We start from the raw sequence: 26181 nt of genomic DNA, 5'->3' as shown, positions 1-26181 counted from the left end.
TCTTGATACAGTCACTTGATATTTTGTGAGTTTTTGTTCCTTCATCGTCAATAGAAATGAGCAGGAGTCAATCAAAGCCAATATAATTTTATTTTCCTCTTGCTTTTATTTGAAACCCTGCTTAAAAATGTATTATGAAGATGAAGTCTAAATCAATGTTTACTGGCAAGCACACAAAAAAGCATCTCAGTGCCAAGTATTTCCAGCTGTACAATAGTTTTGCCAGAATTTATCCATCATGAGCATTTGCCATACCACAAATGACTTTACTCAAAGTACTTAATCCACAGAAAGTCTCTAAACTAAGTAGCCTTGATACTTTTTTCTTTCCTTTTTCCTTCCACCATTTCTCCCTTCTTGCTGAGTCCCAGCATCAGTGCTGCCTTTCTGGTATGTCAGAAACTTGGTACCAAGCTGTTGTCATCACATGACTGCCTTGGTTTTCTGCCACAGTAAACATACAAGTGGCAGTATATTAAAACTAAAAATTTATAGCTCTAAGAAATCATAGTTTAAGTTGCTATTCATCAACATAATTGGATGTTAATAGTAGGGTGTACAGTGCTGGCATTCATATCAGGTACACATGCTATACATTTATTAAGTATAATTCATTCTCCTGAAGTTCTAATGAGGGCTGCTTAATTCCAGCTTTAATCAAATGTCAGAGGAGCCAGAAACCCAAGCTGAGAATGCTTTCCACAGGTGGCATTTTGTGAATAAGTCAAACAGAGCTTTTTTAGCATTAAGTGTTATTATACTTGGCTTTATCTCTGCCTACATACATTTTCTTCCCTATTTGCATTTATTTCTCTTGCTGCTCATAACTGAAGATGAATGGAACTGGATGTTATGTTCTGATTGTCTGCTTGTTCCAGTAACTATTCTTCATTGTATAACTGCCTTTAATGGGTACATAATACATATTTTAAGACATGTAAAAGAAAAAAAATAATTTTTGAGCTTTTCAAACATGTTTGAGATATTTTTGAGTTTTTTGAGATATTACGTGAGCTTTTTCTACTGCATATGAACAAGCTGATACAGGCTTTTCAGCTATTATCCTAAGTGCTGTGATCATATTAAGTATGATCATATGAGTATTCACTCTTTTGTCAGAGAGTTCTGCCATTGGCATAAGAATGAAAAAGCAAAAGAAACTAGTAACAGCCCATAATATTTGCTCATCTCTGTCATCCACCACCACCGTCAGTCAATCTAAATGAAAATTGGTGCACAGACATTTTTCTAAAAAGAAAGTAAATTATTGATCACTAAATTACTGCATCATCTCCCCAGAGAGGACTGTTCCAAAAACATTTCTCTCTGGCACATGTTATGAAGAAAGTGAAACAGGATATGTATGGCAAGACAGCAATAAGCACCAAGAAAGCCTCAAACTATAGTAACCTTTTCAAGGGTTGCTTTGGAGAACAAGATTTGCCTCTTTATGCAAATAAGCTAAGACACTCAGATGATATTCTGATTGTCTTCACAAGAAACCTGGCTTCTGTCACTGATTTCTCCCCCAGATTTGGAAAGCCGTCATCTGATGAAACAGATTTAGAATACTCCCTTATCACTTCAATTTCTCATGTATGTTAAGCCAACACAATGGTAGCTCAGAAGGAACAATACACACTAAAACAACAACAAAATCCTCCAAAGATACGTGTATCTATTCCTGTCAAAACCAGTAATCATCTGAAATATCCCCCAAAAATTCTGTCTTACACAACTAAGTCCTCAGACACCAAGGTTTGCTCTGAGATTAATATACCCACCCCTGTAACCAAGAGAAATTAGCAGGACAATCATCTAAGCAATTAAGTCAGATTTTGAAAGAAGCAGCAAAACACTGCAAGAACTTCAGAAAAGGCCTCTGGTCCCAGCCTCATGTTTGGTCTATGCCACTCAGAGCCAGTGCTTATACAGAAAAATCACCAACCAATTAGAGCATGTAGTGGTTTTTTGGTTGGTTAGTTGATTGATGGGGTTTTCTTATGGAAATAAGTCCTAGAACCAAGCACTCTAGTCTTCAGATGCTTTCCTATTCCTGCTACATAAGATGAGCCTATCCTGAAAGGAGAAGTCCAAATACATTAAATTTAGAGCAAGCCTGAGCAAAAAGCGTGAAACTTGTCATATCTCCTTCATTACTGATGCAGTAAAATCTCCCAATAACCAAGCCATTCGTGTCCCTGGATGCTGCCCCTGCATTTCTGGGAGTGTAACATTTCACCTATTGCCCCAGGTGTCTTTGCAGTGTCTACAAAGATTAATCCGAACAACCATTTCAAACCAGAGTAAAGTCAGACAAAAACTTGCCAGTGAGACAACTCAAACCAATCACTCCTTTTTCTGATAGTTCATTTCTGAGTGATAAATCATAACTGTACTGGCTCTGCCCTTCCCATACAGATAACCATTTCATTTTCTTTCCCAACTCCTTTGCACTCTACAGATATCATACTCTCTTTCAAACAATCTCACTGCCTATCTAGCTGAAGTCATAAAGATTGCTCCCAATATGTATTTGGTTTTTGAAGTTTACTACTACCTTTTCAGATTTGAAGAATGGCTTGTACACCTGATAGCTTACACGCTGTTTCCAAACTAGTTTACATTTGTCATTTATTTAGAAGAGATCAGCCCTACCTGCACAGCTCAGCTATGTCGTGTCCTTAGATGATTGTGACTACAACAGATCTTCCAGTGGAAACTAGATACAGCTGTCCTGCATAAAAGATCACTTTTTTACTATGGTAATGAACATGCAGGTAGAATGTGTATAGATAGAATATGTATATATATCTATCAAATATCTATCTACATATCATACATATAGATATCTCATATATCAGTTGCACAAAAACCTGACATTTACTACCAAGATTTTTGAAAGAAGCAGAAGCTGGATTTATTAAAGATGCTGTAGGCTGGTATGCAAGCACTTCTCACATCAAGTATCCCTGATGTTTTCCAGTCTGTTACTCATTTACTTTCAAAAAGTTATAAATCTATCCTATTTTATTAAAAGCAAACCATTACAAAAATACATACTGTTGCATTAAATATTCCTGCATGTTAGCATTTTTAAGTCACTCTGCTGTGTTCATGGGGATGCAGGACTACAAGGTCTGCCTTTGAGTGTATAATTTGTCTTGGGGAGAGGTGATACAAAGGCTGATGAAAAGCTATACTCCTTTCACAATCTTATTAGTTGCATATATACAATGTACGATCTGAGCACGAGCTAAAGAGCAAGTATGAAAAGTGACATCTTTGTTACTACATCTGGCATCTTTATAACTAAGTGCCACAGTTCTTACAAACCTAAGCTATCATTTCAAGATTAATGAGCATCCTGTTTGAAAAGCAAGAGGGGATTTGATAGTTTTGGAGGATGTGTGCTTTTTAAACAAATTGTATTTGACAGCTGTCATACAGTAGTTAACCATCATGCTATGCAAGGAGCGAAGTGATTCTTCAAAGACAGGAGAACAACGAATGGCAATATGGCACAAATCATCTAATGCACCTTCACATTGAGGAATCTACCCATTTCATTTACCGTTAATTCCTTTAAACTCACTCTGAAAACTGTTTGTACAGTCTGCAATATGTGTGCAATTACTTTCATACACGCATTAGATTTTTTTCATTCTGGTAATCCTATAGTTTGCAAATCTGGAAAATCCTACTGACTCTCAGCATTCTGTTTTAGACTTTATGTTTGGTTCCAAAACCAGTACTTAAACTTTTTCCAGCTATTTCTGTGTGTCACAGTCTCCTGTAATCACTTTTATGTTTTATGAGACAGAAGACAAAAAGAAAGGGGAAAAAAAAAAAAAGTCTTTAAGTCTCTAATCATCACAGGGAGTTAGTTCCAGGACCTGAGGCTGACAAAGAAATGAAGATTCAGTGTAGTAGCTGGTGATAGAGAAACTTGTTTATAAAAAACAAAACAAAACAAATCAGACAACAACACAAAGCCCCCCCAAGGTTTCTAAAGGACTTAAACCAACAAAAAACATGTACATTGTATAAAAGAACTTACAAATAGCAGTCAGAAAGAGGCTGTATGGTAGTCGGTCTGATGGCACAGTGGAACTGCAGCTTAGATAGAAGGGAATTTAATGTCGAGAACACACAAGGAAACCAGCCATGTACTTTATGAACTGGTAAAAGACGCACCATACTGTAGTCATCCCAGGCCTTTTCCAACCCAGGAAAAAAAAATAAAAATAAAAATAGTCAGATGTTAAAAGTTGTTACAGAGTCTCCTGTTTTTGAAAACCTCAGATAATGATATGTAGGTATTCCTTGAGAGCAAACTCCAGGCTCAGGAAGCCTGCAGGATGCTCCAGGGGTCTTAGTAGATGCAATATCATAGCAGGGACAGAACTGTGAAGCCCTCCCAAAGAGCTCAGCTATGCATAGCCACCTGTCCTACAGCCCAGGGAGGGGGAACCCAGAACAGCTGCAAAACCATAAAAAGAATTCCAGTGAATTTCCTGCCTGGTTATGTCAATTGTACCTAACCAAATTCAGCCTCCTGCTAACAAACCAGTGATCTACCTCCAAGCAAAAATCCCAAATGACAGAAAAACAAGTGTCAAAGAAGAAGTTGTTGTCAGCCACGAAGAGACTCAGAAGTAGGTGCTGCAAATATGATGCCTCCCGTTCCACGCGTCCAGATGAGAAGAACATTTTAAGGACTGTGGTTGCTTCCTGTAGCATGTTGTGCGGCTATGGTGAGCAAATCAACTGATGAGTACTGCCTAACATTTAGATATGTGATTTCCTGACCAGAATCAACTACTCTGAGTTTTGAAAAAAAAAAAAAAAAAAACGATAAGAAAGGAGGAGGAAGAAAGCTCTGTTGCAGAAAAAGAACTTGAGCTCAACAAAACTATTTAATTTGATAAACTTAAGCAGAAGATGTAAAGTTTCAAGCAAACTAGAGTTTAGTGAGAACTGTGAGGAAAGAAAATAAGATTTAATCCTTAGGAATGGTAGGTAAGCTTAGCTATATCCAGTTTACCTGGACCATTATTTTTTGTGGAACAATCCTTTGGATCTAGATCAGAGCTATTCTGAAGTTGGCTCATAAGAACTTTGTCACAACCCTAAGTATTTCGCGCTCGTTACCTATGTAAGACTTAGCAAATGACCAATTTACACTTGGAGACTTCTCTCTCAGATTTCCATCATGTGCCAACAAAAAGCTCAGGGAGATATTTTGCTGGATAGAGCCCCCACTCCACTACATACAGGAGACCTGTCTGTCATGAAAAATGGACATTTCACTACTGCTTTGTGACTTATAGGTCATCTGAAACAGAAACAGCATTCATACTCTGGGAAACACAAACCTGATGTGTGAACCTCGTCTTTTAGAGGTGCACCTGCAGCTATCATCATGCAAATAATCCTACAAGAAGCTCTTTGTATTCAGAACTGCTATCAAGAGGTAGCTTAAACTGCTGTTTGCATATAGTATATTTAAGTTCAAGAATGTTGGGTTTCAGTGTTTTAGGAAACTTGTTGCCCAGAAAGCTATTAGCTGCAGTTAACTATGAGCATACTAGATGCTCTCAAACACCAATCTACAGCTTTAAACACAGGAATGTCCTCAACTCTCCTCTGTGGAGGTTCATCTTCTATGGAGAAAACAAAGTTTCTATTCTGAGTCCCTGTTCCACTTTAAGAATTTTTACTTTTTCCTCTTAACCTTTAGTACTTGGTTTAAGAGAAGATAAGGAACTTTGTTAGCTGAGAACTCTGTCCCTGATATATATATTTTTAAAAGACAGGCTGCTCTGGTTAACAAATCATCAAACTACATCTTCATTTTGCATTGCTTCCCTTAACAGTTGTATTCTCAGAAGCAGGATCTTGGGAACATGATATGCCACAAGCCCAGAAAACAATCGGGTTTTCTAAATTAATCAGTGGAGTGCTAATTTGATTTAACCAGTCCTGTCTGAATCTCATAGCAGTCAGTTTACTGATCAAGACACTGGATACTATCCAAGCACACTTTTTAAACAACAATAACAAAAAATTACATTGTAAAAGAAGTAGGTAAGTCTGTGTTCCTGTTGTAATGCTACAATCTATCACACAGAACTAAAACATAAACTGCATAGATTTTTGAAGGTAATTACTTGTAAGGAGAGCTTAACTATACAGAAAAGAGTTGTTAACCATGGTATATTTCCTACAGAATACAAATAGATCTCTGGTAAAAGCTGCGTTTATAATAGTCAGCAGACAAGTTCAGAAGATAGGACAAGAGAACACATTACAGAGTGGTCCACATATTTAGTGAAGTGTTCAAACCTGTTCTGGAAACATGACAGATCAGGACATTCGTATGGCATTTTGAGTACCTTATTCCTTAACTCAGGTTGGAAATCAAACACAATATACACAACTTCAAAAGCGTTTGAGGGTTTTTGGATGACCCAAGTCATCCAGTGTGACAACAGTTTTGACTTACATACACAGACAGGTCTTCACTCTGCAATATCCATAATATCCAGCACAATATTAGCAGGGACACTGTTACATAATAAATGAACTTCAAATAAATGAACAAAGTATTTAGCTCAGTGTTAAAGTAACCACAGTTCAGAAAAGTCTAGGCTGAAACTGAATTACCTGGAGCCTTCTCCATTTACCCTGGAACTACTCCCATCTTAATATTACGTCATCTCATTAAGACACATCCTCCCACCTAATACCTCAGTATCTAATCCTGGAGGTGAAGTCTGTCAATGCCCATGGTAATTCATAATAAAAACACAATGACATTTCAGAAATCTGAAAGCACTATGCACGTACGCTGTCTGATAAGCTGATAAAATAGAGACCTTCATTCTCAAGTGCAGACATTTTGACATCTTTCAGCAGTGCTAAAAACTGCTGCTAACAAAAATAAATTAATCTCCCTTATGATGCTGAAGGTAGGAATTTATCCTCCACTGAGAATTTTCCTGTCAAGTTCTTAAGAGATCAGATGTTACTATGAATAAATGATCTTGAATGAGAAATAAAATCAGGAAAATAACCAAGGAATCTAAACTCTTTTTTTTTTTTTTTTTTTCCAAGAGAAGGTCTTAGAAATATTTGCAGAATTTATCCAGCTACAACAAGTCTATATCAGATCAAAAAATAGTGTTACTAAGAGAAATCAGAAGTTACTTTATCAAAATCAAATCTACCATTTATGGTAGTTTGGAATGTGTTTCAGGTAAATGCAAAAGAACTGGTTCGTAGCTGTTGAAATAGAAAGTTTTAAAGTCATTATTTCAACTTCATTTTGGAACACTCCAATGCTCTGTATGATATACATAAGTAAGTTTACTCCATTCTCTGTGGAACGGGAGACAGTCCATCATCCACAACATTGATACCCTTGTGACAAGTTTTCTCAGAAAACTGACTGAAGAAAACATCAGTATTCTCAGAGATGGTCTCTCCAGAAAATTAAAAAAAAATGCAGAAGAAAAAAGTGGTAGAAATTTAGACTCCCTGCCTTCAAAATAACCCTATCACGCTGGAACATCTTGTTTTCTGTACAAGTTGGCAAGGGACCCTTCACCAGCTGTCTCCCAGAAAGAACATCAGTGTGGAGTTCTTTGGGGAAGAAATGAAATGAAGAGCAGATTTACCTTAGCCTGGTCTTTATCGACTTAATGCATGGAATTCCTCCCCAAAACACTATGGCTACTAGGATAAAATCTCTGATCAACCCACATAAACAAAAAGTCCATATAAAATGTCCAGTAAAACCAATGCTCACTGGTTCTGGTAAAATTAGAAATACAAGGTATCACAGGAAGCACTCCCACAAAAACTGAGGCAATATACGGCACAGGTACTTGGACTGGCCCAGCTTTAGGCACCTGAGGTTCTCATGTATTTCAGTCTTGTTACACAGCCAACAAGACAGGTGTGGCAAGAGATGGTTCAAAACTTAGGAAAGGTTGACTTACCCTCTTTCTCTCTGTGCAATACCAGTGGATAAAGATGAGGGAAACTCTTGTCCTAAAATTGTGGCAGTGTGAACTGAGGATAGTTTGATAAAGATTTAATTAAGAATAGAGAATTTATACAGTCCAAGCCTGTAAGAAAATGAAATTATAGTGGTAGCTACTGAACTTATTACAACTTGAATGATTCATGAAGTCATGTTAAAGTACCAGGAGGGGAAGCAATTAATGTTATCACTGACCACAGCATACAGCCATAAAGAACAATGAACGTACAATTAGTAACTAAAAGCTGCAGAGACATAAGAGTGAAAAACAAAAATGTATTTTTTTCTCCATGAGGGAATAATTTTCCCTCATGGAATGTTTTCACAGTTCTCAGAGACCACAGTTCTCTAAATGTTTTGTAGTGTATCAACAGTATCAGGGTAAAAGGAAAATAGAAGGAAGACAGAGAAAGGATAGAATGGGTACTTTTAAGAATTGTGTGTAAAGTTGCTGATTTTTAGAGAAAAGGTGCTGGTGATAGAACTTTCTCATATTGATCTAGAAACATCATCTATTTCAACTATCTGAGCTCAGCAGATGAGGAGACAATCATCTATTCTGCTACTGGGCCATAACTCCACCAGTGATGATCAGAGAGTGGACACAAGAACGTCTTAACTCCTTGTAACAGCATCACAGATCAGATTCAAGTTTCAGATGACAATGAAATGTTGTGGACAGGAACAGGAATGTCTTGACATGAGGTACTTGGGTTGCAGGAGGAGAAATGGAACAAGCCAAAAATATTGCTGTATACATGGTCCACAGTTCACTTATCTCCAGAACCTTCATGTAGAGAGGGGTATGAAGGAGAAGGAACAAGAATGAATGTCGTTAAGTCCTATAGATTTCTGGAAATATCCAGCGGTTGGTAGGATCTGGTCTATAATGTAAAACCACCAACCCTATTTCTTCAAATATTCCAAACGTTAGTGGCTTCAACTCACTCCTCTGACTTCTACAGCCCTGTACAAAACACGTTTCCAAAAGAAACCTTCAAACAGTAACCAATGGAAAAAGCGTGGATGTTTTGCAGTGTGGTCTGACAGGTTACCATTTCCTGAAGACAATGGCTAGACTGAACAACGGATGTATTTTCTTCCTGTTCAGTCCTGCTTGGGTTTAGCTGGAGATCTACAGCATTTGTGCTGTGTGGTGCAGCATGAGGTCAGAGCAGGCACAGCTTTCAGTGTCTCTGCATGACAAGACTACTTAGCTTTAATTGATGAAGGGTATGTGTTGGTCTACCAGAAGCAGTTCAAGTTGTATTCAGTAGAATATGGTAAACAAGAAAGCTGATTTTGAGAGACAAGGCTCTGGCTGCAAATCCTTTTCCTACAACAAACCAAGATGACGTATATTGAACTCTGCATGCTGCTACACTATTTCCAGACATATTGAACAGCAGTCTGGGTTTTCCAGATAATTATTTTGCCCTCTGTTCCGTCATGTACATCTCTGCATTTTCTTTCAGCCATATGGGCTAGTATAAAAATACCAAAGCAACCAACAGCAGCTGTAGCTATAAATAGATCTAGGAACAAGTAATTGAAGTTTGGGGATGAGCAGGTGTTAAAATTATATGCATCTGGGAAAAAAAAAATGGTGTTCTCTAACACGCTCTGATAAGGCTAGCATGCATATTAGCGAACAGTCGCCACTTCTCCTTTAGCACATTTAATTTAATTTAGTATTAACAAAGCTATGTAAGCTGAAGGAAAGGAAAAAGACCTGCATAAGCCTATGAACAATTTTCCCTTGCCTCTGGAGATGCAAATAGTACAATTTTTCCCCAAAACTGTGATCTTTGATAAAACTATCATTTTATGCTAATATGAAAAGTTATTAGTATTCAGTAGTAGAAGCTCTGGAGAGCTATTTCTAACAGTTTAAAAATAGAATTAAAAAATGTTCCTTTAAACATCACCAAGGGAAATTGCACATTCAGGAGAGAAATTGCTTACAGTTATGCACAAACCCATGGTACTTAAAGGAAATAAGGCCTTCTGTTACAGAGCATCCATTTGTGTCCTTGGGAACACAGGGAAAGGGGAAAGAACTTAAAGCTAAGCACACACAATGTCTATTTTAGAGTGGGTTCAAAGGACTTTGTGCAAAACAGTGATTCAGATAGACTAAAAAGAATGCAGAACTGTGTGCAAGGGATGAACGACTAACTGAGAGTCAAAGGCCATCTCTTTTTGATGCATAGGTATGTCAGGAAACGCACAAGTTACAATCATTTGAAGAAGAAAAATATTTTCTGGAGATGCCTATACTTTGCAGACCATAGGAAGCTTCCAGGTAATGGAGATGACCTTTCGGAAGTAACTTTCTCTTTTTTGGGTAATCTTGGTTCATCAAGAAACAATTTGGCATAAATATGCAAGGGTTCATGGCTCAATCCCAGTGATGAACATGATCTGACAGACCATATTTCTACCATCCCACAAAGTTTTTAAAGGTTCCTTAAGATCTCAGGAAGGTGAGAAGTGGAGCATATGAATCAAATCATGGTGTGGTGGCTATTGAAATTTATAGGAGCCCTCCAGCTGACTCCCCATTTACAAAATAATGATGAATACTTATGCACCAGATTAAGCTATGTATAGTGACATTTTAAGAAAATACACTTCCCTATAAAATACAGTTCAGAAAATAAGAGTTTCCCTGTGTTTGGTAAGGAAGGAGCAAAACTTATAGTGTTTATGTCCAAAGTAAAGAGAGATGAAAAATGCAGTCCACTACACTACAACAACAAAACTCAATGGAGGTAATTTTAGGAAAACAGTGAATCTGGAGAATAAGGAATTTCCTTCCTCCCCAACCCCTTCATTTTATCCCCTAAGGCCTTACATCACAATTTGGGAACATCACAACTGGGAAGTTACAATAATAAAAAAAAACTCACATAGCCACTTAAAAGGATTTATTGCAGTTCTACATAATACCACGTGTTTATTTCTCTCCTGAAATTATGTTTTCTCTCCACTAAACTGAAGGTAATAGCTGTTGAATACTGATTAGTGTTTTCCTTATTTGATTACCGTTAATTAGAGTCAAGCATGTAGTGCATCAGACAGGAAGACTGCAGATCACCCTGACACTTCAAACAGTGTGTTTGACTTCAGCAGTGCTTGTTCAAAGTTTGGGGTCGGAATAAATCTTCAGCAGAGTTGTTTATGCATAGTTGTGCAACATTACACAGCATGGGGTACTGGACTGTTTGGTTAATTAGTTTAAGAGCCTGTCAGTGGCAGTTCACCTCCAGCAATTGGAAATTGCAATTAGAATGAAACAGTTTTCTTTCTTGGTCCAATTTCTCCCACACAAATTGGTTTCACAGATGTCTCGCCTAAGAAGCCCAGAACCATAGCCAGTGAGAATTCACTCGCTCTCTTCAACTGGTGGCTCCATGGGACGTCTGAACTAACATCAAAGGGTCGGGCTAATCCCAACCAATCTTGGAATAAGTTCAGAGCTTCCTGAGGCTTTAAGGCTGTGATTAAATAATACACCTGTTGGCCCCAGTAATGAGGTCAGACCATCTTTGCTGACAACAGTCTGCTTTTTATCCTGCAAGACACACCTCCTGAAGGAGCTGTCAGGAAGACGTGCAAATACGAAGCAAACGTCCATTCAAGTAACAATCTCTACAATGCCACAACTACTTCCCTACCCTCACCTCAGCCCCCCCCCCCCCCCCCAACCCTGCATCAACTCCCTCTTCTTATGACAAACTGCAAATCATATATGGTGCTGAATTACTTCATACAGTGCTGGGATTTATTGCTTTTGCCTAGGCTGTCTCAAGTTAACAAAACCTATACAGAAGATAACTAACTTATATTAATATTGCATTAACTTAATATTGCATTCTACTGACTACATTAATGGCCCCTTTTCTACGTCATGTCAGACTGGTTATCTGCTCAGGCCCATCCACTTGTGCTAATTTCAGGGTCAAGCAATTAAGACATGAGAGTCTTCCACTATCTGGGTCACAGTTACTGAGGGCAATGACTGGTATTCAGCGGCCACATATAAAATGAACTGCATCACCTGCCAGACAGAGGCAGGCTCATCACTGAGAATGAAACAATTTGTTTCCAATATACTCACAGTTCATTATAAAAATATATTTAATAAGAGATAGGATTAAAGGTAAAGACATTATACTCTTCAGAGAAAATGATTTCAGTCCTTTAAACCAGTATGTCTTTAATATACATTTAAAATAGAGTTTCAGTCATTAGGAACTGCAGGAATCCAAAAGGGTTATATTGGCAGTACAGATTTACCTGGGATGACTGTCTCCAGTTCCCTATCAATCCCCTGGCACTAATGACATTCCCAGTGCACTGGCAAAGCTTGTCACCATCCACCACTTCCTCTTGCAAAGCGAAATCAGAGGATCTGTGCTGAATATTACAGCAAGATGCTGAATTCCTTACATCTTTCAGAAGGCTGCCAGTTCCAACCTGGGGTAGCATGTTCACAATGGGGCTTCACCTCCCCTTGTCCAGAAAAGGTTTTCTGACATGCTTCTTATCCACATAGCCAAAGGGAAGGGCTAAAAGATTAAGTGATTAAAAAAAGAAAAAAAAAAAGCTTTGCTTTTCTGTGGTATTTCCCATTGATTTTTTTGTTATAGTATCAGTAACAACATTTCATGTGATGCTCTTACATCTACACCCAAAACATATTAGAAAGTGAGGCAATTTCTCATACCCATTCAAATTGATTCATGTTTTGCTAAGCCTTCATATGTTGTATTAAACAGCTTCCGCTATGGTTTATAAAAATTGTAGGTCTGATTAATCCACGTATTTGACATTCTCGATAAGTAATAAATCTGTGTTGCTTCTCCAAGTTTGCTATCTTGATGCTTTTTGCAACTCTTCTCAGAGCTGTCTTTACAGCATACTTAAAAATTCTTTTATCCCCTATCCTAAATGAACACGGTACAATAATCTCACCATTGCCAAGTATAAAAATAATGTAACCATTCTTTTCTTACTTTCTACAACTATTAAAAAAATGAGCTATAGTTCTACAGATACTCTGCTCATTATTCTCACCTTTAATGAACATCAAATCATTCTGATGTACTGCACCTTCCTCTTGTCAAATGCATTGCTTTTCTTTCTGTTTTTGGTAGTTATCACTTCACAAAAACACCCTTGATTCTGCCATGCCAGCAGCTATAGAGAGTTATTTGTGCTCTAGAGACAGTCAACAATCCATTTCCACCCACTCAAGGGCTAACAGAACCAGTGTGGTGGCTCACACTTAAAACTTAGAGATCGTCTGAGTTTGAGAAAGAAGCAAATGTTTCTGTAGTCTTATTATTGGAGATGGGGGAGGGTTGCGCATACTGCCTCCCACCACCACCATTAAACTAGCTTACATAGCTCTATAACCAAAGGCAACTTGAAAGTAAAGAGGAGAAATCAGAGAGCATAAATTTAATTGCAATTACATTTTTTATGGAAAATACAGGTGGTCTGCCTTGTTCTAATATTGCAACAAAAAGTTGCTGTAAAAAAAAAAAAAAAAAGAAAAAAAGGAAGTTAAGAAGACTTTTAATAAGGAAAGAAATCTCACAGTGGTGTAAGATATTGGCCCTGTATATCATTTAAAGATATTAGATGTTCAAGTAACATTAATATTTAATTTATAATTAGGAAGAGAAAATCCCTGTTCCATCAGATACCTGTCTATTACAAAAACTCATTCCAAATTTGTCATGGATTCTTTATTTTTTTTTTAATCTGCTTGAATCTAAAATTATATTGTCATTCTATTAACAAACAAGCAGTTGAAACATTGCCAAATTCACTTCAGGGATTTTTTTCAGGCATTTTTTATGACTGGTCTATGGTCATCATGAAATGCACAAACTGTCTTCATGTGTTATTTCCTATATAAGTTTTAATCGTCTTTTTTTATTCCAGTCTCACAGAACACTGTGACCAGCAAGCTCTGGTAGAACATATAGCTGGGGCAACTGTGGCATAAGTTTCCTGTAGCTTGTGATTAATAGACTGCATGATAAGCCTTGCTCCTTATCCAGCTCATTGAATTTTGTGGTTTTTCCTTAGAGATGCAAGAAATGGGTGAGAGATCGGGATAGAAAACAGCTTTAAGCAAGCCACTTCTGAAAGGGTCCATCCTGTTGACAGCACCAGCAACACCTGGGCCCTCTCTGGCTTCTCCTTGTCAAACCTTTTCTTACCGACATCTCTAATTTGTGCAGGCAATCTGTTTTAGTGCACAATGTCTACATAGCTAAAGTGTTTTTCCAAAGGTCTAACCAAAATCTTGTTGTACTTCAGGACCCTACTGCTGCTGAACAGAACACTTAAACATCTCAGTATGTACCAGTGAATTGTATGTCCTTTGGAGTTGTTCACCTTTTCCACATCAACATAATACTGTTCATTGCCTTTCAGTTTGTGACCCCCCCAGATCATGCTGTGCAGCTGATCATTCCTTTTCCTACAAAGAAATTCCTCTCCTCGGAAAAGCATCTTATTTGTTATAGCCCATTTCTCAATTTTGTGGAGATCATTTTCAATTCTAACCTTGTCTTCTGACATTCTTGCAGTCCATCCAGTTTCAAATCTAATAAGCACACATGCTATTCCATCATCCAGGTCATTAATAAAAATGTTAAGCTATGCTAGAGCCGAGACAGGTCCCTGCGGAATCCCAGGCAGTTCTTTCTTTCATTTTGACAATGGATCACTGATAATGCTCTAAATACAGTTTTCAAAACAGCTTTGCAACCTATTAATTTCTTCCACATTATGTTTCCCCAGCCCGCCTATAAGACTGTCACATAGGACTGTGTAAAGAGCCTTCACAAAGTCAATGTACATTACACCTACCATCTCCTCTAACCACAAGGCCTGTTACCACAGGGAGGATTGGAGAAGGAAATTAGATTGGCTTGACTTCCTTGGTCTCAACAATTCCAAGCTGACTGTTGGTCTTTTTCCTGTATTCTTTTCAGTGCTGTTGAATTTAACACTCATGGCAAAAAATAAATGTAGTACAACGATAGTAAAAGTGGGATCCATCTTGCATTTAATAACAAACTTTGTCCTAAATTCCTTTATTAAAACTTTGTAGAATGTGAGACATGACATCACTCAGCTATTCGAGAACATAAACACATAAATATTTAATTATCTGTAACTTTAAAATTAGACATTTATGAGGGCAATCAAATAATAAATCTCCAACATCTTAAAAGAGGCATAATTGAATTAGATCAATAATTTCAGCTGTCACAATTATAAAATTAGAGTATTTAAAAAAAAAGACATGGTATAAAAGCAAATTGTTAGTAGTGCTGAGTCACTCGTTGAAATGTGATTATGTGAAAAAGAAGTTTTATAACTGGACTGAACCAAGTGATGTGTGAACTACTTTTACTCACTGTGCACTATTTAAACTATTACTGACAGCAGGTAGAACCCAGGCTTCAGATCATCAATGAAGCCACCTACAAATGTCTGTATCCATTTTGCTTTATAAGAAACACTCCTCAGAGTGTAGCCAACATATTCCACGCAGAATCCCATTTGGCCACCACAATTTCCTATGTGGCTCTTTGAAGAAGGTCCCCATTTTTTTCTACAGGGTGCATGCTCATGTTTTGGATCCAACCTTCGAAACAATTTTCTCAGATCCCTTCCCTCCTCTGTAGTCCTTGAGTTGTGAACAGTAGTTAGGCTAAATTTTTGCCTGCTGACCTGTTCCCCAAGAACCCTGGTTACCAGACAAAAACAAAGACATCATCTGGCATTGTAAGGATACATCAAGCCAGAATAGAGCAATACATATATATGGCAAGTCAAGTTATAGAATTAAATAGACACTGTCACTTCATGACTCTGCTCTTCAGGTTTCTGACGTTTATTTCAGTCATGGAATAAATCAGTCTCAGTAAAATGAGGAGGTCAGCACCAAAGTACTTACCAAATGTTCTATTGCATTTCTAGCACAAAAAGCTGAGTATGTAAGTGAAAACTGAATGTGCTACTTCCAAAGATGCAATCTCAATGGAATCACCACACTACCAAGACAGCACGCATTATGCAATAAAAGATTGGATTTAAAAGCCCACTGTCCAGCTCAATCTGATATCCCTCAACAGCTAAAGTTCTCTCCACTGACATTTTTAAACTTCTGCTTTCTCATCCAGAAGGATGCAGAATGACAAAAAACTGTCTCTAAGAACCTTGAAGCTCTAAAATAAAACCACCACTGTGTAGAGAGGTAATCTCTGTCCTTGCCAAGAAGAGTTTTGATTGATTTGTATATATAAATAGGGAGACAAAACAGTTAAAAGATGCAATCTTAAAAAACTGACTTGACATAGACATTGTAAAAGAGGGCTGCAGGGCTTTGTTTGCATTCACATTCATAGGCGCTTTCATTCTACTTTTAAGCGTCTTATCAGAACAGTGTGTTCCTTTACCTCCGCAGCTTCAATTGTTTCCTCCAGCTGCTATTCTAAAAAAATCTCTTGTTTGAAATCTAATCAAGCCTGAAAGTATCCAGCACACAGCTTGTGTTTTTATTACTAATTGTCCTAAGAAATCAAACAAAAATAACTACAGCACTCCCTTAAGACAGTCTTGATCTTGGACAGCAATGAAGGATGTTGTAGGAAGAAGGAAGAAACATCACGTAAATCAACAAGGGCAATAAAGGATGTTAAGGATTAAGCTGAAATTAAGAACTGGGCTTTGAATTGCCCTCATTATGGAAGATTTGACTTTCAATAACCCTATGGTTAAGGGACATGACATTAAGCCTGGAAACAGTCTCTCAGACAGTCTTCTTTCAAAAAGAAGGTTGCAGTTGGTGATGGTAGTGTGCAGTGGACAATGCTCCTTACAGTGACCCTCCATTTCCCACCTATGAAAGAGCCCAGCATGATGAATGCCCTGAATGATCAAACAGAATTTGAATTTAGTCATCCTTAACTACTGCTGGCCTGCAAGTTTGTACGCCTAACTGGGCTTTGCAAAACTGTTTATTCCAAAGTACGTGATGTCTGCTGAAATTAGTTAGGAAATTATGAGTAGAAAGCAGTCTCTCATAAATACAAATGGGGCAGCACTTGTTTACAAAACACAAGAACCTGCGTACAACTCCACAGGATCCCACAGCAGATATTACCAAAGCTTTAAAAGCTTGCATATTGCACTTGGACCCATTGTGCAAAGCAGGTCTCCTTGTAGATCAACATCAGTCATACACAGTAAACACAGGCTTAAAGTGCAAATAGAATATGGGCCTCCTTGAAATATAAATTGAATTAAAAAAATAGTTCCTGTCTCCATCCCTACACATGCAAAATGTCAATATTTATTATACATCTATAATTTTCAGTGTCATGTTTCTTGAAAGGCCAACCCAGTCATTCTTAACAATGCTCAAAAGTCTGGACATTGATACCTCGTTTCACTATTTGATTTTCATCTTTACAGCACCCAGATGCTACTGAATATAATCTGAAAGTTTGCACTAACCTGTAGGAACTGCACAGATAAGACAGTATAATGCTAAGTACTAGTTTCCAGTGATCAAAGCAATTTTCTTAAATAACTCCATCATGAAAATCGGCAGAATCTCCCCCAGAGGAAAGACAAAAGCAAAGGGATAGGTACTGTTCTAACAGTCTATGATAGGAAAGGTCTTTGGCTGTGTCTTATTAAGTTTCCCAGAAAACTCTTTATTTCACAGCACAGACTTTTAAGGGTGTGTGTTTGTTTGTTTATGTGTGGGCATATTTTATTTTAAAGAAGTCATACATATTTTCTTAAAAAAATAATTTTTCAATATTTATCCCATTAGAGACCACTAATTATATTATAATTATATCAATATAATATACAAGTGTCTATTCAAGTTTCTTAATTCTGTTATTTTGTTCTCTTCATATATTAACAACAGAAAAACAACATCACTACTTACATTAGTACTGCACCAGTTCAATACCTGGCTGTTTGCATACTCTTTCTTCAGTTTTCTGTCACTTTCAATCCTTCACATTAGTCACTCAGTTCAAAATCTCCCATACCTGAAGGCCACTACATGCAGACTATCTTTTTTGTAGATTTTCTGCCAATATGGTTCGAGCATCTCTGGAAATTAAAAAAAAAAAAAAAAAAAAAAAAAGATTGGAAAAGGTGGGGTGACATGGGTTTGGGTGGGACAGAGTTATTTTCTTCATAGAGGATCATATATTGCTCTGTTTTGGATTTTTGGGTTTTTAAAAAAGTGGTTATAGCACACCGACATTTGTAGCTGTTGCAGAGCAGTGCTTACAAAGAATCAATAACTTTTCTGCTGCTTATGCAGCCCTGTGAGTGAGGAGGCTGGGGGTGTACAAGGAGCTGGAGGGGACACAGCCAGGACAGTGGAAACAAATGGACCAAAGGGATGTCCCATACCACGTGGCATCATGCTCAGATAAAAGATGGGGTAAAGAAGGAGGAAGGGTGGGATGTTTGGGGTGATGGTGTTTGTCTTCCCAAGAAACCATTATGCATGATGAGCCCTCCTGCCTGGGAGTGGCTGAACACCTGCCTGCTGATGGGAAACAGAGAACAAATTCTTTGTTCTGATTTGCTTGCATGCACAGCTTTTGCTTTACCTAGTGAACTGTCTTTATCTCAACCCATGAGTTTTCTCACTTTTACCTTTCTGATATTTTCCCCCATTGCACCCAGAAAGTGAGAGAACAGCTGTATGGTACTAGCTGTTAAACCACAACATGGGGGTTGTGAATTTTTTAATCCAGTAACACTTTCACTGGGTTGCTCAATGTTTGGAAGAAAAAATTTGAAAATTACTTTATCTGATGGAACAAGACAGTGATGCACATTATGTTTCAAGTGGGAGAAGATGTTATTGGAAGCCTCTAGATGGAAAAAGTATCCTTCATGTTTAACCATGCTTAGCTAATTTTTGCTATCATTTGGAAACCATGTACTTAAGAGGCAACACATTCACTTAAAATGTTTCTGACGAAAGGCCACCATCCAACAAGCTCTGAGCCAGTTATGGTCTACCAAAGAACTACTGTTATTGTACCCCCCAGATGGCCTGAATGCTATCCTTCCTTCCTGAAAAATTTCTGATGGTTGCATATACTTCCAGTCACAGGTTATAAAGGCTGCCTGGGTACCGGTCATGTAATGCATGCATATGAAGTTTTGCAAGAGGATACATTCACGTGTACAAAATAATGTTGGAGAAAGAAATTTTATTAGGATTTCTTGCATTCTCAACACTTTCTTTTAAACACCAGAATAGAAATGGCAAAGAGGGAAAGAAAAACTTTTTTTTCTTTCTTTTTTTTTTTTCTTTTTTCCCCCCAAGGGAATTAAATTAAGATCAGAGGAAGAATAGGCACAAGAATGCACGTTTGGCCATGAGAACAATGAAACAGGGAGACTGGGACTGTGTAGTGAGTCAGAATGAAAATAAAGCTCAAAAATAAAGCTCATGGGGGAGGGAGGTTGATGGGAAGATTAGGGAAAGGAGCTGGGAGAATGATGTCCAATATGGAAGTAACAAATCCTGGCACATAAATATAGCTACTGAGTGATAACTCCAACTGCATCAAAAATTGAGCCCCAGGTTTGCCCATCTCAAGATATCTCTGCATGGTGGTCTCTTTTTCCTTGATTCCCTTTTACAGGTTGATCCATATAACAGTAGAAAGTTATCATCAGTGCACGAACTTTCCTAGCACAGTACGGCTCAGTGATTATCCCAATCCTGCTGTTAATTTCTAAATTTTATAAAAAAGACAGTAACTGTCTTTCCTTTCTTGTAAAGAATTCCTTAGGAAATTGAGCCCTATTCTTTTACAACACATTTTTAAGATATCAAGAAACATAAAACATTACTTGCAAGTCTACAGTTGACCTATATGCATCTTCTTCATCCCTATGCAGTTGTTTATGCATATGTATATACATTTATGACCATCTTTCCACATCCTCATGCTATTCCTGCCTCAATTGCAACAGACTATGCCTTGTATTGCATGGGTATCTTCTCTCGTTCATTTCTTGTAAAATGAAGGGAGAACAAGGAGTGTGAAATGGGGAAAAAGCAGCTTTCAGTAGCGACTACTGAACTGAAAGCTTCTTAGGTTCTTGACAAAAAACTTGACATTCTGTTTTTCAAATTGCATTATGGCCACACACTCACAGCTACCTCTGACTTCACCAGGAGCAGTACTTTGAATCCATCCAAAGTCTTCTTTTCATTTAACAGGAGAACCGTCAGTATTTAGTCATTAATATTTTAGAGATCTGAAGGGATGAGAATCTATGAGGAAATGAGTTGCGCCAGTCTTTGGGACTTAAAATACAAGCAGTAAATAAGACAAAAAACATGCACTGATCGAGTGTGCGTGGGGTCTGGAACTTCTGATATTACAAAAGTGTTCCACAGGTGACATTTATATCTGAAAACAACAATACATGACCGGAGTAGCCCATAGCTGTATGCTTAACATGTTTGGCCAAGTGGGCAATGGGAAAGAGAAATGAAAATCATAGTTGCAGTCCTACGAAGAAGTGATGAGAACCTGTCTCTTTTTCCTAGGGAGTTGCTCCCTTAGAGTCATGATCAGAGATGGATCTCTACCAGATCCTAGGTAGACACAAACATCCTTAAATTCAGAACAGAAGTTAATATGATTCTTCCAAAAAGAATTTGGCCAACACAACTCTATACATCTTCATAGCTGTGTTCTTGATTGTGTATGTTTTCCACTGAACAAGTTATAGTCCCTTAATAATATATATATATTTGTGAAATTAAGGACCATCAAAACTGATTTTTTTTTCTTATTTATAGAAAACATACCCTCCCGAAGTGCATAAGTATATGCACAAGCAATGCCCACTCATGTTAATTGAATTTGTTTCTACTGATGAGAGTATTAAAAAGATCCTTTTCACTTTTGCTATGATACAACAAAATTTACCCCAATTTCTATCATTACTGAAAATGGGAGGGATCAAAAGGAGTTTCTGAAAAGGTTTTAAAGAAAGTGATTGGAAGGTAGGCATATGGGCCATGTGATAGAAGAATAAGATCACAAGAATCCATTTTGGTAAACACTTGCTGACAGACCAAGGACAATAAAGGCTAAGTAAATCAGCTTCAGAAATCTGAATGGAAAGATTAGACCTCACTAAAATCAGTTTTATTTGAAAGCAGGGGGGAGAAGAAGAGGTGTAAGAAAAAGTTGGAACTGAGGAGTTCTCTTTTTTCTCTCAAACTGATTAAAACCCTTTGTGATCCATATCACTTTGTGTGTAGTTACACAAACCTACTAATATTTAATATAAATGTTTTATGGTAAGATTAACAACTATGTTTAGAAACTTAAAATCCTGTTCCTGAGGGAAACGAGACCCAGAGGTTTATGCTGGGAAAAGGGAAAGCCCTTGGTGACACTCACCACTCAGAGGCCCTGTTCCAGAAGACAACTTGCTCTCCGCTCTTTCCTGTCAGGCACTTTATGCCAAACTCTGTTTTCCTTTCCCAGATGCAAGGGACTTCTCGTAACCCTCCCTCCATGTGTGGGGTCAGGAATGGCACAATGAGCCTGGCAAGCCTGATGGCATTTGCTTGCATGTAGGCAGTCATTACCACTCTCAGGCCTGCTTTGCTACCAGCGCTGTGCATGACGTGATGGCTGCCTACCCACAGCCTTCCTGGGCCTACCACCCTGCAATGCAAGGAGGCTTCTCCCTCTGACAGCCATTGCCCCTGACCTCTTCTTCCCCAACTAGCTCCTGCCCAGGCTCAGCCTGAGCTTCTGGGTTTCTCTTCTCTTTAGTGGCTGAGAGTTTGGGGCAGGCCTCAGGAGACTACCAAGGCAAAATGGCAGAGATGTCCCAGGGGAGGTCGGTCAGGGAAAATAAGGCCTGTGAGTGCCTCTGGGCCCAGCACATGCATCCAGTGTCAGTCTGGAAGGACAGCGCATCAAATGCAGTTCTTAATAAAGAGCCATAAGTTTAAAGATGTTTCACTTGCTGACTGAAGATAAAATAAATAAATAAATTAAAGCAAACATACTTGTAGCTTAAGTGCAATTAGGAACAGGATTACTACTACCATTCTGTAACAGGCTATATACATTTTTTCCTAAATTGACATTTCCACACAAATATAAGCAATTACATCATCATTATTCTACTAGACCTTAATTAGCTGCTCACATTAAAAACACCCTGAGAGTTCTCTCATTGTAAAGGTCTGTAATTAGTGCAATTAAGATAATATTTTGATTACACAGTTTCAATCTTTTAGGCCACATAATGGGAAAGTGAGCATATTTTCAAGCGACTGTCCTTTGGAAAGAAAAAAAATACACATACACAAAAATACAGTTTGATGGATTTGTTTATTCTGGATTATCACACTTGGCCCCCACACACCATATCACCATTGCCTGGCAGGCAGCCTCTGACTGCTACAGGAGAACAAAATTTGGGCCTTGCAGAAACTCCCATCTCTTGTGTGGAACAGTTGGCTTACAGCCGAAGTCTATTAGATCAGGAAAGTGAAGGTTTAGTTGATTTAGGGCCTTACCCTGCTAGTTAAAACTATTTTTATCATTAACTTGCTGAAGATACTCTAGTGGGTGAAATAGACTCTAGCTACCTATGTTTTCATTCTCAACTATGCTATCACCTCCAAGTTTGATCCTTAACATAAAATGCTCACCATCAATCTTCTACTTTTATCTTTGGCTTTTATCCCCAGTTTTACTAAGAAATGCAGCCCACTTACAAAAACTGAAAGCCAAAGGAACCTCAGAGAAAGAGCATGTAACAAAAGGTGATATGTGGCATTCTGTACTTGAATCAATGTGCTTTGCCCTGACATAGCTTGAACAGCCCTTGTGGGAGTCATCAAAGCAAAAGTTTGAATTGCCATCTTTCTGTTTTACATTGCTGTCCATGTTTCTGGGTAAGCTGCAAAACTCTGAAACGTATTGAGAGTGAGGCACTTTTCTCCTTCTGATCTGAGAAGTGTTCTCTTTTCCATAACTTCTTATTTTAAGACTGAATATTCAGCCTATTATATAAAATAGAATGCTTGACTAAAACACAAAGGCAAGGTGTAGTCAGTTCATTCTCAAGACTCAGACTGATAGCAATATGCATGTGGAGTTCAGCTGATGTCTTCCATACACTGAATGATAAGTCATCACTGCATTTGAAGACACAGGTCTTTGAAAGTTTACTTAGAGTTTTTAGTAGCACCAATAACAAATTTAAAAAAGTAATCCTCAAATCCCTCAATCTCTTAAAACTCAAATATTGCTCAAAAATGAAGGAATATTAGTGAGGAAGAAATGGTCTTTAATTCAAATGCTTGGAGACCTAAAGCTGGGGAAAGACAAATTTATCCCAAACTCTCTAAGAAAGCGGACAGCAGGACCTACTCTCTTGCCTGGTACAAACCTTAATATCACAAAAACGTTTCTGATGACTGGTTTCAACAACCCAGAGGATCAACAGTGCCCTAATATCCTCCTGCTGAATGAACTGGCTTGGGGGGTTTCTCTCTCATCTTCAGGTAAAAATGTCACAATTAAAACCAGAACAGCCAGAAAACTAATTCCCACTGCAAAGTTTCAGATGCATTTCACCTCCAGGTATATTTCTGTAACTATGTTTTCCTCTCCAGCCCATCGAGCTGGAGAAGTGCATACCAGAGTGGCTCTGGTCTGTAGAAAACTTTCTCTCATCTTACCATACTAAGGTCTAAACTAATAAGCATTTCTAGGCCTGAAACCTGCCTAAGAAGTTTAAACTTCAGATCCCATTCTCCTAATTTTCTCTATCCTGGTTCTCAGTACAGTTCTCCCAGCTCTCATCTCCAGCTTCATAAAGCTGCAAAATACCATTATGAGAAAATCAGCATAGAATTGTCAAGCACTCTTAAAGTTATTGATACATTAAAGCTATTTCTTCTTCAGAATTTATTTCTTTTAATACAGGAGAATTTGAAAGAGTTTTTATAACTCTAGAGCACAGCAGCAAAAAATGTCTCTGTCAAACTCCTATGCTTTAAATCACTTTCAAAAGCAATTAATCGCATCAGGCACTCCTGTACTTGCTGGGTACCCCACAGTTCTAATTATATTCTCTTGTCAAATAAATACACTTCACACTCTTTTTATGTTCCTGGAGTGATTAATTAAATGCTATCACTACATACACAAAAAAAAAAAAAAAAAAAAAAAAAAAGAATCTGAATTATAATTCTGGATATCCCAATATGGAGAAAGGTGGGCAGTCTGAGGCTAGTTTGGTCCTTTGCAGAAACAAAGGCGAGCTTAATACTATGCTTTAACTCATCTACCATTCTGAAAAAAAAAGAAAAAAAAAAAAAAAGAAAGGATGATTTGTGTTCCATTACCTCATCACATGATTAGTACCTGAATGAATTAGAGGCTTCCCAAAAAGCTCTCTCTCATAAGCTTAATAGGAAATGGTGATACATAATTCCTGAAGGGAGATCTGCTTCCTTTCTCAGCTCCTTTAATTAAGGGCAGGTTACCTGTAGGCATTTGAGTCTGCTTCTCCCACAGATCTGACATTTTTCCTAGCCAAGGATAATACATTCATCGTAACATTGAATAGGAAAAAAAAAAAAAAAAAAGAAAAAAAAAAAAGAAGAGATCATTGTAGGTATCTGCCTTGAGCAACTTAGTATTGGCAGTCTGTCCAACATTTCACAGGCAACTATTTAGTTCAGCTCTCCTTCCAGAAGTTGGCACAGAAATACTAAAAGGTGTCATATACTGGTGGCAAGTTCCCAGGCCTAAGCAAATCCTTCAAAATGAGTGCCAGTTAAACACCTAGAAACTCTGCAACATATATTTTCTCAGAAAAGCCTTCTGAAGAGACATATCTAACACAGATGACTCCCTCCTCATGAAGGCATTTATTATATATTATTCTGCAACTGGGTTTCCTCAAGCCTCTGAAAACTCAGGAGGTTAGCACAAAAGTTAGAAAAGCAAATAAACCTGACACAATGTCAGAGAAGAAAGGTGTGATCACAAGGCAAACAAAAGGAATCCTAAATTCACCTGGATTTACCAACAACCCAGATTCTTCATACAGCTGTTACTTGGGAATCAGCTCTCAGATCCCAGAAGCAGCCTATTTGTGCATCACAGTTGAGCTGAAGTTGGCCAGCATCCTGGATAGCTCTCTTCCAGGTAGTTTGACCATGTGTTTTTTACATAGAAAGAAAAGAAAAGCAAGGCTTTTCTTTCTTAGAAATGAGACACCACATGTTCTTTTCTGCAAGCATCAGACACTGATCTTTTTATGCCTGACTAGCACATTTGCTGTAGTTCACTGATCTTTCCCAGACCATGCAGTGCTGTTCACTCCCTGACAGTCTGCAAAACATTTGGCTACATGAACAACCCATATACACCAGGTTAATAAGGATTCTCATTTATCTGTCAAGTATCCATTTACATATATACTTATATGTCCATATAGCAAGTCACTATATTCAGTCTACTTCCTTGTTTTCAGCCTAGCCTGTCATTAGCATTTCTCTTCAATACTGTGCTCATGAACAGTAGGAGTTATTGCTTGACAGGTATTTAACACCTTCTCTGAATACAAAAGCACTTAATTACTGTTTCTCTAAGACTTCCAGTTCATACCATGCCTAAATACAGGCTAAAGCTTTCCTAAATATCTCCTAAACAGATGAATATTTGCCAGATGTATGAGAAGAACATCAAGAGAATTTTAATTTTCAGGAATTGTTGTGCCTAAATGGAGTTTTTTATAAGATGAGACGATTTTAAGTACTACTTAGATACAAACCATAATGCACAAGCAATATTACTGCTCTTATCACCTTCAATGTAATAGTAAGCTACAGTTAGCCATCAAGTAGTGCAAGTACCACCTTCCCTATACATATCTTCACAAAGCTTCTCTATCTTGTTATATGTCAAAGGTAAGAACACCAAGTTTGTTGTTTACTCCTACATTACTAGGAGTAGTAATGACACGTTAGAGGCCCCCATTAT

This window comes from Cygnus olor, chromosome 1, assembly GCF_009769625.2.
Source record: "Cygnus olor isolate bCygOlo1 chromosome 1, bCygOlo1.pri.v2, whole genome shotgun sequence".
Classification (NCBI taxonomy): Eukaryota; Metazoa; Chordata; class Aves; order Anseriformes; family Anatidae; genus Cygnus; species Cygnus olor.
This window is presented reverse-complemented; position numbering follows the sequence as displayed.